The sequence below is a fragment of the Procambarus clarkii genome, chromosome 14 (genome assembly GCF_040958095.1).
Source record: "Procambarus clarkii isolate CNS0578487 chromosome 14, FALCON_Pclarkii_2.0, whole genome shotgun sequence".
In the NCBI taxonomy this organism is placed as follows: domain Eukaryota; kingdom Metazoa; phylum Arthropoda; class Malacostraca; order Decapoda; family Cambaridae; genus Procambarus; species Procambarus clarkii.
The window spans coordinates 23,492,205-23,506,375 of NC_091163.1; positions in this window are offsets into that span (position 1 = coordinate 23,492,205).

Below are 14,171 nucleotides of genomic sequence, written 5' to 3' on the forward strand. Positions count from 1 at the left end.
ATGGCCCAGTGTGACTATGGTCCAGTGTGAATACGGCCCAGTGTGTCTATGGCCCAGTGTGACTATGACCCAATGTGGCTATGGCCCAGTTTGACTTTGCCCCAGTGTGACTATGGCCCAGTGTGACTATGGCCCAGTGTGACTATGGCCCAGTGTGACTATGCCCCTGTGTGACTATGGCCCTGTGTGACTATGCCCCTGTGTGATTATGACCCAGTATGATTATGGTCTAGTGTGACTATGGTCCAGTGTGATTATTGCCCAGTGTGACTATGGCCCAGTGTGACTTTGACCCAGTGTTACTATGGCCCAGTGTGACTATGGCCCAGTGAGGTTATGCCCCAGTGTGACTATGCCCTTGAGTGTCTATGGCCCAGTGTGACTATGGCCTAGTTTGACTATGGCCCAGTGTGACAATGCCCCTGTGTGTCTATTGTTCAGTGTGACTAAGCCACTGTGTGACTATGGCCCAGAGTGACTATTGCCCAGTGTGGCTATGCCCCTGTGTGTCTGTGGCCCAGTGTGACTATTTCCCCAAGTGACTATGCCCCTGTGTGACTATGGCCAAGTGTGACTATGCCCCTGTGTGACTATAGCCCAGTGTGACTATGGTCCAGTCTGACTATGGCCCCAAGTGACTATGCCCCTGTGTGACTATGGCCAAGTGTGACTATGGTCCAGTGTGACTATGGCCCAGTGTGACTATGCCCCTGTGTGTCTATTGCCCAATGGGACTGTGCCCCTGTGTGACTATGACCCAGTGTGACTATGGGCCAGTGTGAATATGCCCCTGTGTGACTTTGGCCCAGTGTGACTATGACCAAGTGTGACAATGCCCCTGTGTGACTAAGCGCCAGTGTGACTATGCCCCAGTGATACCTGGTTGATACCTGGTTGATGGGGTTCTGGGAGTTCTTCTACTCCCCAAGCCCGGCCCGAGGCCAGGCTCGACTTTTGAAAGTATGGTCCACCAGGCTGTTGCTTGGAGCGGCCCGCAGGGCCACATACCCACCAGAGCCCGGCTGATCCGGAACTTCTCTTAGAAAACCGTCCAGTTTTCTCTTGAAGATGTCCACGGTTGTTCCGGCAATATTTCTTATAGTCGCTGGGAGGACGTTGTATAACCGCGGACCTCTGATGTTTATACAGTGTTCTCTAATTGTGCCTATGGCACCTCTGCTCTTCACTGGTTCAGCCTTGCATTTTCTTCCATATCGTTCACTCCAGTACGTTGTTATTTTACTGTGTAGATTTGGGACATGACCCTCCAGTATTTTCCATGTGTATATTATTTGGTATCTCTCTCGTCTCCTTTCTAGAGAGTACATTTGGAGAGCTTTGAGACGATCCCAATAATTTAGGTGTTTTATCTCGTCTATGCGTGCCGTATATGTTCTCTGTATTCCCTCTATTTCAGCAATCTCTCCTGCTCTGATGGGGTAAGTGAGTTCTGAGCAGTACTCGAGAGGGGACAACACAAGTGACTTGAAGAGTACAACCATTGTGATGGGATCCCTGGATTTGAAAGTTCTCGTAATCCATCCGATCATTTTTCTGGCTGACGCGATATTTGCTTGGTTATGCTCCCTAAACGTTAGATCGTCGGACATCATTATTCCCAAATCCTTGACATGCTGTTTTTCTACTATGGGAAGATTCGATTGTGTTTTGTACCCTGTATTATGTTTCAGATCCTCATTTTTGCCGTACCTGAGTGCCTGAAATTTATCACTGTTAAACATCATGTTATTTTCTGCTGCCCAATCGAAAACTTTGTTGACATCTGCTTGTAGTTTTTCAATATCTTCAGCAGAGGTAATTTTCATGCTGATTTTTGTGTCATCTGCAAAGGACGACACGAAGCTGTGACGTGTATTTTTGTCTATATCAGATATGAGAATAAGGAACAGTAGCGGTGCAAGGACTGTATCTTGAGGTACAGAGCTTTTAACATCGCTTGGACTCGATTTTATCTGATTGACTGTTACTCTTTGTGTTCTGTTCGACAGGAAATTGAGTATCCAGCGTCCTACTTTTCCAGTTATTCCCATTGACCTCATTTTGTGAGCTATCACCCCATGGTCACATTTGTCGAACGCCTTTGCAAAGTCTGTGTATACAACATCTGCATTTTGCTTTTCTTCTAGGGCTTCTGTGATTTTGTCATAATGGTTGAGTAACTGTGACAGACAGGATCTTCCCGCTCTAAATCCATGTTGTCCTGGATTGTGCAATTAATTGTTTTCCATAAAACTAGAAATTTGATTCCTAATCACTCTTTCAAACAATTTTATTATGTGTGATGTTAGTGCAACTGGCCTATAATTTTTTGCCAAGGCTTTACTTCCCCTCCCCCTTGTGCAACGGAGCTATATCTGCAGACTTAAGTGCTGTTGGTATCTCCCCTGTATCCAGGCTCTTTCTCCATATTACGCTGAGTGCTCTCGCTACTGGTACTTTACATTTCATTATGAATATTGAATTCTATGAGTCAGGCCCAGGAGCTGAGTGCATAGGCATATTGTCAATTTCTCTTTCAAAGTCTTCCGAGTTTGTGGTAATATCCGTTATATTATCTGCAACTTGAATGTCATTCATAAAGAAGCTGTCTGGGTCATCAATTTTCATATTGTTTATTGGTGTGCTAAACAGCCTCAAACTAGCTTCTTAGAATTTCACTAATCTCTTTGTTGTCCTCTGTGTACGTACCTTCATTTGTAATTAACGGTCCAATACTGGTCGAGGTTTTGGATTTGGATTTTGCGTATGTGAAAAAATATTTCGGATTTTTCCTTATCTCTTGTATAGCTTTCTGTTCCAATTCCATTTCCTCAGACTCATATGATCGCTTCAACGTTTATTCTATTTCTTCGATCTCCCTGCTTAGGCTTGTTTTCCTTGCTTGTGATAGTTGTGTCTGCCGAAGCATTTCCGTTATTTTTTTCCTTCTCCTGTACAGTCGTCTGCGTTCTCTTTCTAGAGTGGTCCTCTTTCTGCCCCTCCTCACAGGTAAGTGCTTCAAGCAGACCTTGTAAGCTTCAGCTGTCAGTTGAGATATTCCCTGTGTGGGAGTTTTGTCTCTTGAGACCGTCTCCCATTGAATGGTTGCAAGGTCTATATTTATTTTTTCCCAGTCAATCCTCTTATTGTTGAAATTGAATTGATTGAATATCCCTTCTCGCTTGTTGGGTATCTTAGACCTACTATCGTTATTTATGCTAGTTCGCACTTCAATGAGCTTATGGTCTGAGTATGAAGTATCTGAGATTGTGATATCCCTGATTAGTTCATCATTGTTTGTGAATAAGAAGTCTAGTGTGTTTTCGTTCCTAGTTGGTTCTGTAATCTGTTGATTGAGCGAGAATTTGTCACAGAATCTCAAAAGTTCTCTGACCTGTGGTTGGTTATTTCCCCGGGTCATTCCCTGGTATGATATTTGTGTTTGCCATTCTTCATCTTAGACTCGGTAAATTGAAATCTCCAAGGAAGATAATATCAGGAGCTGGGTTTACTAGGTTGTCAAGTATGTTCTCTATTTTGTGCATCTGCTCTGTGAATTCCTCAACCGTTGTATCTGGCGGTTTATATATTAGAATAATAATTAGGTTTAGTTTCTCTACCTTAATTCCAAGTACCTATACCACCTCATTAGTTGAGTTTAGTAGTTCTGTGCATACCAGGTCTTCTTTAATATACAGGCCTACTCCTCCATTTGACCTAGTTTTTCTATCACATCTATATATATTATAATTTGGAATCCAGATTTCACCGTCCATGTAGTCTTTTGTATGAGTTTCCGTGAATGCCCCAAATATTGAGTTTGACTCTAATAGGAGGCCATTTATGAACTTAACTTTATTTCTTGACTTTGGCTTTAAACCTTGAATGTTTGCAAATATGAATGATTGTCCATATTGTGTGTAACTTCTGGAAGGTTTTGGTAGTTCTCCCTCCTCTCTACCCTGACCCAGGGTGTGTTGTTGTGGCAATGGTTTGTCCAGTTTTGGAAGTGATACTGGGGAGTGTGGTAGTCTCTGTGTAGTTGGGGGATGTGTGGGCTTGATGACGAACCGTAGTCCAGTTTTGGGCACTTCCCCCTCTCCATCCGTACTCCTGCCACGTTTCTGTCTGTCTGTTTCTCCCTCTGTTTGTACCTGCCTCTAAAAAAATTTCAGGGCTATTATATTGGACTTCCTCTCTCATATAGCGCTGTGGACCTCTGACGTGGAAATCGGGGCAATGAAGATCGTAGCATTTCCTCTTATTAACTGAGAGTTTGCATAGCTTAGGGTGAAAATATCTACACTCTGTATCAAAGCGACATCTGCCTTTCCCTAACCAGTTTCGGCATTTCCGTGGGTGCATGAATGAGCATTCCGTGCCTCTGGGCCCATATCTGCACTGTCCTTTTGCATAATACCTGCAAATATTTTCATCTGTGATTGTATTATTCTTGTCCGTACCCGTGCACGACTTGGCTACCTCTGTGTTTTTTGTTCCAACTTTCTCGTTTCTGCATTCATTCTCGGTATTGCCCTTATCTTTCTCCTTGTTGTTTTCGTCTTTCTCATTTGTGTTCTCATTCGTCTCATTTTTTTCTCTCCTTATTCATATCACCAGTTTGCTCTACGATATTGCCTTCATTTTTGTGTACCTCGACACTATGCCCTTCTACATTGCTACTTTGACTCTCTAAATTCTCAGTCCCTGGGTTGTGCTCAGAGTTCGTTGCTGTCTTTATATACTCTGCATATATTTATGGTAGTTTTTGTGTGAATTGTAGCCTGTGTACTTCAGGAATGTTATTCATTAGTTTGGTAATGTTTTCCCGCATCTGTCTGTCACTTTGACAGATCCAGTAGATACCTTCCCGGTTTGCATATTGTGTAGGTAATCCTGTACAACTCAGGTGAAATCTTATGTTACAAATGTTACATACAATGCCTACAATACTCCTCCGAAGTGACTTAAGGCAGCCTCCACACACCTCCATGTTGGGTTTGTGATGTTATAATATTATATGCATATATATACAATATTATATGTATGTATATATAATATGTATACAGTATATTTATAATATTACATATGTTTATTTGTTCAAGTTTATGTAGGGGTACTTATCGTCTTCTGGAGAAAATCTGGTCCTCTTGGGACCGTCTAGTTGACCGTTGTTTGTCCCAGGTCGGGGGCAGGATGCCACCGGTGGCCAGTTACTTGATTTATATATTGATTATTTGCCTGTAACATCCTAAGGGAAATTCTGCTTTCTTCCGGCCTGCAATGTTATTCACTAACTCTATTACTAGTTCCTAGATCCACTTTCCCGTATTACAGTGTATATTGCCAGTATATTATCACTGAGGGAGTATACTGTTACTGCGGGACGTTCTCTACACTGTGTAGGCTTCGTGGCTGTGATGTAAACAGCCAAGTGTGATGCCTCCTCCACAACTTTACATTTATACTTTTTCTATGTACAATTATCTAACACTATCTACTAATTTATATGTTGTGTTACACGTTCCACTTCACTGCTCAACGTTTCACTGCTCGCTATATTTGATATATATCGCTTATGCCTGTACACATGAGCCTGGTGGCACTGGCTCACCACGTGGTCCCACGTTTATTATGTATTTTACTCAAAGTTCCATTGTTAATTTCTGTATTCAACCTTCCTACGGGTCACTATGCACTTGGTGATCACTGTGGGCCATAAACCAAGGTTGTAATCCTAAAAAAGCCCGGTTTATTCCAGTGTTTTCACGGAGCGCGACGACGACGCGTCCGTCCCCTCCCCCGAGAACTACCTATATCTCATATACCTAACTACCTATATCTACCTATACCTAACTACCTATATCTACCTATACCTAACTACCTATATCTACCTATACCTAACTACCTATATCTACCTATACCTAACTACCTATATCCATAGTGAGACTATGACCCAGTGTGACTATGCCCCTGTGTGACTTTGGCCCAGTGTGATTATGCCCCTGTGTGACTATGGCCCAGTGTGACTATGCCCCTGTGTGACTATGGCCCAGTGTGATTATGCCCCTGTGTGACTATGGCCCAGTGTGATTATGCCCCTGTGTGACTATGGCAGTGTGAATATGACCCAGTGTGACAATGCCCCTGTGTGACTATGGCCCAGTGTGACTATTCCCCTGAGTGATTATGGCCCAGTGTGACAATGCCCCTGTTTGACTATGGCCCTGTGGGACTATGCCCCTGTGTGACTATGGCCCAGTGTCACTATGCCCCTGTGTGACTATGGCCCAGTGTGAATATGCCCCTGTGTGACTATGCCCCTGTGTGACTGTAGCCCAGTGTGACTATGCCCCTATGTGACTATGCCCCAGTGTGACTATATCCCTGTGTGACTATGGCCCAGTGTGACTATGGCCTAGTGTGACTATGCCCCTGTGTGACTATGGCCCAGTGTGACTATGGCTAGTGTGACTATGCCCCTGTGTGACTATGCCCCTGTGTGATTATGGCCCAGTGTGACTATGGCCCAGTGTGACTATGCCCCTGTGTGACTATGGCCCAGTGTGACTATGGTCCTGTGTGACTATGGCCCAGTGTGACTATGGCCCAGTGTGACTATGCCCCTGTGTGACTATGGCCCAGTGTGACTATGGCCTAGTGTGTAAATGTCCCAGTGTGACTATGACCCAGTGTGAAAATGGCCCAGTGTGACTTTACCCCAGTGTGACTATGGCCCAGTGTGACTATGCCCCTGTGTGACTATGGCCCAGTGTGACTATGGCCCAGTGTTTACTAGTTGTGTTTTTACGGGGGTTGAGCTTGAGTGTGACTATGCCCCTGTGTGACTATGGCCCAGTGTGATTATGGTCCTGTGTGACTATGGCCCAGTGTGACTATGGCCCAGTGTGACTATGCCCCTGTGTGACTATGGCCTAGTGTGTAAATGTCCCAGTGAGACTATGACCCAGTGTGAAAATGGCCCAGTGTGACTTTACCCCAGTGTGACTATGGCCCAGTGTGACTATGCCCCTGTGTGACTATGGCCCAATGTGTGACTATGGCCCAGTGTGACTATGCCCCTGTGTGACTATGGCCCAGTTTGACTAAGGCCCAGTGTGACTATGGTTCAGTGTGACTATGGCCCAGTGTGACTATACCCCTGTGTGACTGTGGTCCAGTGTGCGTATGGCCCAGTGTGACAATGGTCCAGTGTGACAATGGCCCAGTGTGATTACGTACCAGTGTGACTATGGCCCAGTGTGACTATGACCCAGTGTGACTATGGCCCAGGGTGACTATGGCCCAGTGTGACTATGATCCTGTGTGACCATGGCCCAGTGTGACTATGGCCCAGTGTGACTATGACCCAGTGTGACTATGGTCCATTGTGACTATGGCCCAGTGTGACTATGGTCCAGTTTGACTATGGCCCAGTGTGACTATGGCCCAGTGTGACTATGACCCAGTGTGACTATGGCCCAGTGTGACTATGGCCCAGTGTGACTACACCTTTGAGAGACTATGACCCAGAGTGACTATGGCTCAGTGTGACTATGGCTCAGTGTGACAATGGCCCAGTGTGACTTTGGCCCAGTGTGACTATAACCCAGTGTAACTATGCCCCAGTGTGACTATGCCCTTGTGTGACTATGGCCCAGTGTGGCTATGGCCCAGTGTGACTATGGCCCAGTGTGACTATGGCCCAGTGTGACTATGCCCCTGTGTGACAATAGCCTAGTGTGATTATGACCCAGTGTGACTATGGCCAAGTGTGACTATGCCCCTGTGTGACTATGCCCCAGTGTGACTATGTCCCAGTGAGACTATGGCTTAGTGTAACTATGCCCCTGTGTGACTATGGCCTAGTGTGATTATGGCCCAGTGCGAATATGGCCCAGTGTGACTATGCCCCTGTGTGATTATGCCCCTGTGTGACTATGGCCCAGTATGACTACGCTCCTGTGTGACTATGACCCTGTGTGACTATGACCCAGTGTGACAATGCCCCTGTGTGACTATGGCCCAGTGAGACTATTCCCCTGAGTGATTATGGCCCAGTGTGACTATGCCCCTGTGTGACTATGCCCCTGTACGACTGTAGCCCCTGTGTGACTATGCCCCTATGTGACTATGCCCCTATGTGACTATGCCCCAGTGTGACTATATCCTTGTGTGACTATGGCCCAGTGTGACTATGGTCTAATGTGACTATGCCCCTATGTGACTATGGCCCAGTGTGACTATGGCCTAGTGTGTAAATGTCCCAGTGTGACTATGACCCAATGTGAAAATGGCCCAGTGTGACTTTACCCCAGTATGACTATGGCCCAGTGTGACTATGCCCCTGTTTGACTATGGCCCAGTGTGACTATGGCCCAGTGTGACTATGCCCCTGTGTGACTATGACCCATTGTGACTATGGTCCTGTGTGACTATGGCCCAGTGTGACTATGGCCCAGTGTGACTATGCCCCTGTGTGACTATGGCCAAGTGTGACTATGGCCTAGTGTGTAAATGTCCCAGTGTGACTATGACCCAGGGTGAAAATGGCCCAGTGTGACTTTACCCCAGTGTGACTATGGCCCAGTGTGACTATGCCCCTGTGTGACTATGGCCCAGTGTGACTATGGCCCAGCGTGACTATGGTCCAGTGTGACTATGGCCCAGTGTGACTATACCCCTGTGTGACTATGACCCAGAGTGACTATGGCCCAGTGTGACTATGGTCCAGTGTGCGTATGGCCCAGTGTGACAATGACCCAGTGTGATTATGGCCCAGTGTGACTATGGCCCAGTGTGACTATGACCCAGTGTGACTATGGCCCAGGGTGACTATGGCCCAGTGACTCTATTTGACTCTTGCAGGATTTCCCCTCCCAGATGATACCTTGTGTTCAGCCTCCTGCTCCCTTCGCCTAATTTCATCACCTTACACTTTCCTGAGTTGAACTTTAGCAGCCATTTTCTAGACCATTCCTCCAGTTTATCCAGGTCATCCTGTAGTCTCTGTCTATCTTCATCCGTCTTGATTCTTCTCATAATTTTTGAGAGGAATTGAGAGGAATGAGTCTATTCCCTCTGGAAGATTGTTCACATATATTAGAAACAAGATGGGTCAAAGTACTGAGCCCTGTAGGACTCCGCTGGTGACATCTCGCCACTCTGATGTCTCATCCCTCACCGTTACTCGCTGTTTCCTGTTGCTTAAGTACTCCCTTATCCACTGGAGCACCTTCCCTTTTACTCCAGCCTTTTGCTCCAACTTTATTAACAGCCTTTTATGGGGTACTATGTCAAATGCTTTTTGGCAATCAAGGAAAATGCAGTCGGCCCACCCTTCTCTTTCCTGCCTAATTTTCGATGCCTGGTCATAAAATTCTATTAAACCTGTGAGGCACGATTTTCCATCTCTGAACCCATGTTGGTGGTGCGTTACAAAGTTATTTCCCTCCAGATGCTCTACGAGCCTTTTCCTCACGATCTTCTCCATCACCTTGTATGGTATACAAGTTAAGGAAACTGGCCTGTAATTCAGTGCCTCTTGCCTGTCACCCTTTTTGTATATTGGGACCACGTTAGCTGTCTTCCAACTTTCTGGTAAGTCTCCTGATTCCAGTGACCTGTTGTACACCATAGAGAGTGGCACACTTAGTGCTTCTGCACCTTCCTTTAGTATCCATGGTGAGATTCTATCAGGCCCAACAGCCTTTGTCACATCCAGCTCCAGCAGACACCTTTTGACCTCATCACTGGTGAGGTCAAATTCCTCCAAGGTTGCTTGGTTTGCCGCCTCCTCATTTAGTGCAGGGGCTTCTCCTTGTTCTATTGTGAAGACCTCCTGGAATCTCTTGTAGAGTTCTTCACACACCTCCTTGTCATTCTCTGTGTATCTGTTCTCCCCTTTCCGCAGCTTCATCACTTGTTCCTTCACTGCTGTTTTCCTCCTGATGTGGCTGTGGAGCAGCTTTGGTTGGGTCTTAGCTTTACTCGCGATGTCATTTTCAAACTGTTTCTCTGCTTCCCTCCTCACTCTGAGGTACTCATTTCTGGCCCTCTGGTATCTTTCCCTGCTCTCTGGTGTTCTGTTATTTCTGTAGTTTCTCCATGTTCTTTTACTCAGTTGTTTCGCTACCTTACATTCCTGGTTGAACCATGGGTTTTTCTGTTGTTTTTCGTTTTTCTCCTTTTGGACGGGGATATACCTGTCTGCAGTTTCTTGGCACTTATGGGTGACAAAATCCATCATGACCTGCACATTCTTGTCTCTAAGTTATGTTTCCCATGATATTCCCCTGAGGAAGCTCCTCATCTCGTCATATTTTCCTCTTTGGTAATTCAGTCTTTTTCCCTCTGTTCCCATCCTTGGATAGGTTATCCCTACCTCCACCAAGTACTCAAAGGTCAGTACACTGTGGTCATCCATTCCTATGGGGGCTTCAAGTTTGACTTCCCTTATTTCTGACTCATTCAGGGTGAATATCAAGTCGAGTCTAGCTGGTTCATCATTGCCTCTCACTCTTGTGGGTTCCTTGACATGCTGGCTCAGAAACTTCCTTGTTGCCACTTCCAAGAGTTTAGCTCTCCACGTATTTGCACCACCATGTGGGTCCCCATTCTCCCAGTCTATCTTTCCATGGTTGAAATCGTCCATGATTAAGAGTCTTGAGCCATTTCTGCAGGCAACTGGAGCTGCTCTCTCTATTATATTAATGGTTGCCATGTTGTTCCTTTCAAACTCCTGTTTAGGTCTTCTGTCATTTAGGGGAGGGTTGTAAATGACTGCCACTATTATCTTAGGTCCCCACATTGTTATAGTTCCTGTTATGTAATCTCTGAATCCGTCACAGCCCGGATTCATGGCCTAGTGTGACTATGCCCCTGTATTACTATGGCCCAGTGTGGCTATGGCCCAGTGTAAGTATGGCCCAGTGTGACTATGGCCCAGTGTGACTACGGCCCAGTGTGACTATGCCCCTGTACTCACCTAGTTGTACTCACCAAATTGTGCTTGCGGGGGTTGAGCTCTGGCTCTTTGGTCCCGCCTCTCAACCGTCAATCAACAGGTGTACAGGTTCCTGAGCCTATTGGGCTCTATCATATCTACACTTGAAACTGTGTATGGAGTCAGCCTCCACCACATCACTTCCTAATGCATTCCATTTGTCAACCACTCTGACACTAAAAAAGTTCTTTCTAATATCTCTGTGGCTCATTTGGGCACTCAGTTTCCACCTGTGTCCCCTAGTGCGTGTGCCCCTTGTGTTAAATAGCCTGTCTTTATTAACCCTGTTGATTCCCTTGAGAATCTTGAATGTGGTGATCATGTCCCCCCTAACTCTTCTGTCTTCCAACGAAGTGAGGTTTAATTCCCGTAGTCTCTCCTCGTAGCTCATACCTCTCAGCTCCGGTACTAGTCTGGTGACAAACCTTTGAACCTTTTCCAGTTTAGTCTTATGCTTGACTAGATATGTGACTATGGACCAGTGTGATTATGCCCCTGTGTGACTATGTAGCACTACCATGGGATGTGCAGATGAGATAGGGGGGACAGGGACGGAGTGTAAACCAATCCATACTCGCCACATAAACGTCGAGAGTATGGTTAACTCAAGCCACAACGAGCTGTGGCTCAAGCCACAGGGACTTGATCTGCGGGACTCAAGCCACGGGTTCTCTGTCAGATAACGGACGTTTCTGACACAGATCCCTGGTGTACCATGGGACACACATCCCTGGTGTACCATGGGACACACATCCCTGGTGAACCATGGGACACACATCCCTGGTGTTCCATGGGACACACATCCCTGGTGTACCATGGGACACACATCCCTGGTGTACCATGGGACACACATCCCTGGTGAACCATGGGACACACATCCCTGGTGTTCCATGGGACACACATCCCTGGTGTACCATGGGACACACATCCCTGGTGTACCATGGGACACACATCCCTGGTGTACCATGGGACACACATCCCTGGTGTACCATGGGACACACATCCCTGGTGTACCATGGGGCACACATCCCTGGTGTTCCATAATTCACATATCAAAATATGTGTGTGAGACACATGTACATTCATGCATACGTTGGGAAAGATACTGAGAAAACGTGGAGGGTGAAAACCTGAAGGTATTTGTACCCTCGTGACCGTGGTACTGTGACTGTGGTACTGTGACTGGTACTGTGACTGGTACTGTGACTGTGGTACAGTGACTGTGGTACTGTGACGACCAATCACCAGTTCTCGCCATCTTCATAAAAGTCAAGTTTTATTAGTCCAGGTTCAAAACATCTCTGTGGTGTGGAGATTATCAGTATATCAGTTTATTTCATACACGTATGAAATATATATATATATATACATATATATATATATATATATATATATATATATATATATATATATATATATATATATATATATATATATATATATATATATATATATATATATATATATATATATATATATATATATACATACGCTTGATGTATATGAAGGGCCCCCCTCTACTCCCCTCTCCACCCCCATTCTAGCCACTCTGCCACATTGAACAACTGTTGCTTCTGTTGTCCAGAGTGTATGATCAGCCACCAACAAAAGTCGGGGCTGGAGTACTCAACCACCACAATGTTTCTCGTTGCACAGTCAACAGCGGGAGAGAACAGTCGTCGAAACGCCCAATATGTGCCGATTGTTGATACAGCAAGTCTTTGCAACTGATTGTTGATACAGCAAGTCTTTGCAACTGATTGTTGATACAGCAAGTCTTTGCAACTGATTGGTGCAGTAGGGAATATTTGCAGATTTTGAGACTGGAATATGCGTGTGTGTGGTGTGACTGTAACGCGTTGGTGTTCGGCTGTTCAAAGCTAGGGGTATGGCCTCGTCACATAGAAACAAAAAAAAAATAGAAAATCTGGAACTTCGTCTGTGGTAAGGTAAGGAGAAGACACACAAAACACAAGTAAATTTTAACAATGAAATTTTAATTACGTTAAATAAATTAAAACATGAATAAAATGGACATACAAAGTCGTATAATAAAATCAATCAAAGTAATAAGAATAATCAAATGGCAAAATGAAAAGTTACGTTAAGACAAGTGAGCAAATAACAAGTTTATGGCAAACAAAGTAAATAGGTGCCGGAATATTGGCTTCAAGCTATCACTTCTCTTAGTACACGTAAGCCTGGGGCTTAGTCTACCAACGAGACGTGTTAACTTGTCGAAAGCACGGGATATTCTGAAGACTGAGGTCGTGGCGGCCCCAGACATCAAGTAGTATGGTGGGTGGAGTGCAGTTGCAGCTTGACCTGCAGACAATCAGCGATGAGCAGGCGACAAGACAGGTAGTTTGGCGGTTTGAGGTGGAGCAGGTGTTCCTGGCTGCATACGTTTTGCTCTCTGGCAAACCTTGGAGATGTTGTTGTCGTTGTTGGATATTTCTTCCATAGTAGTTTTATATAGATGTTTAGCGACGTAATTTGGAGGGAAGAGCAGGCTCAATCTCTTGAAGGAGATTATCGTCACAGTGGGTATAGGTGTAGTGACTGTTAGCTGGGTAAGTTTCTCTTGGTGAAGTATTGGCGGTAGGGAGAGTAGGTTCTCACTACAGTTCATTGAAGTAGATTGTTTTGGTAAACTCCTTGCAAAAGAGTTTACTCTTGGTAAACTTCGTACCTTCGCTGGTGGAGAAGATAGAGCAAATGAAATGAGGGATGGAATTATTGCACCGGTCAACACACAAGGATAAAAGACAGGTGTTTAACATGGTGTCACATACACGCACACATATGTGTACACGTATGATGACACACACATGTAAGCACAAATACATATGTAGAGCAGGTGTCGCACACAAGTAAGCATGTGCGCATCTTGTCACATAAACGCACAGGTGAGCAACATTGTCTCACATACACGCACACACTTAAATGTGTACAAAATAGTGTCTCATGTGTTTACACATGTATACAACATAGTCTCACTCACACACAGATGTAAAACATGAATTTTACACCAATTCATAGGTAAATAGTAGAATTAGCCCTCCGAAGCTTGGCGCTTTCCCCTGATACTTCCCGTCCCTTCTGAGCTGAATGAATGTCAGTTCTCTGGAGCTGGACGAAAGTGTAGTCCTGTGGAGCTAAATGA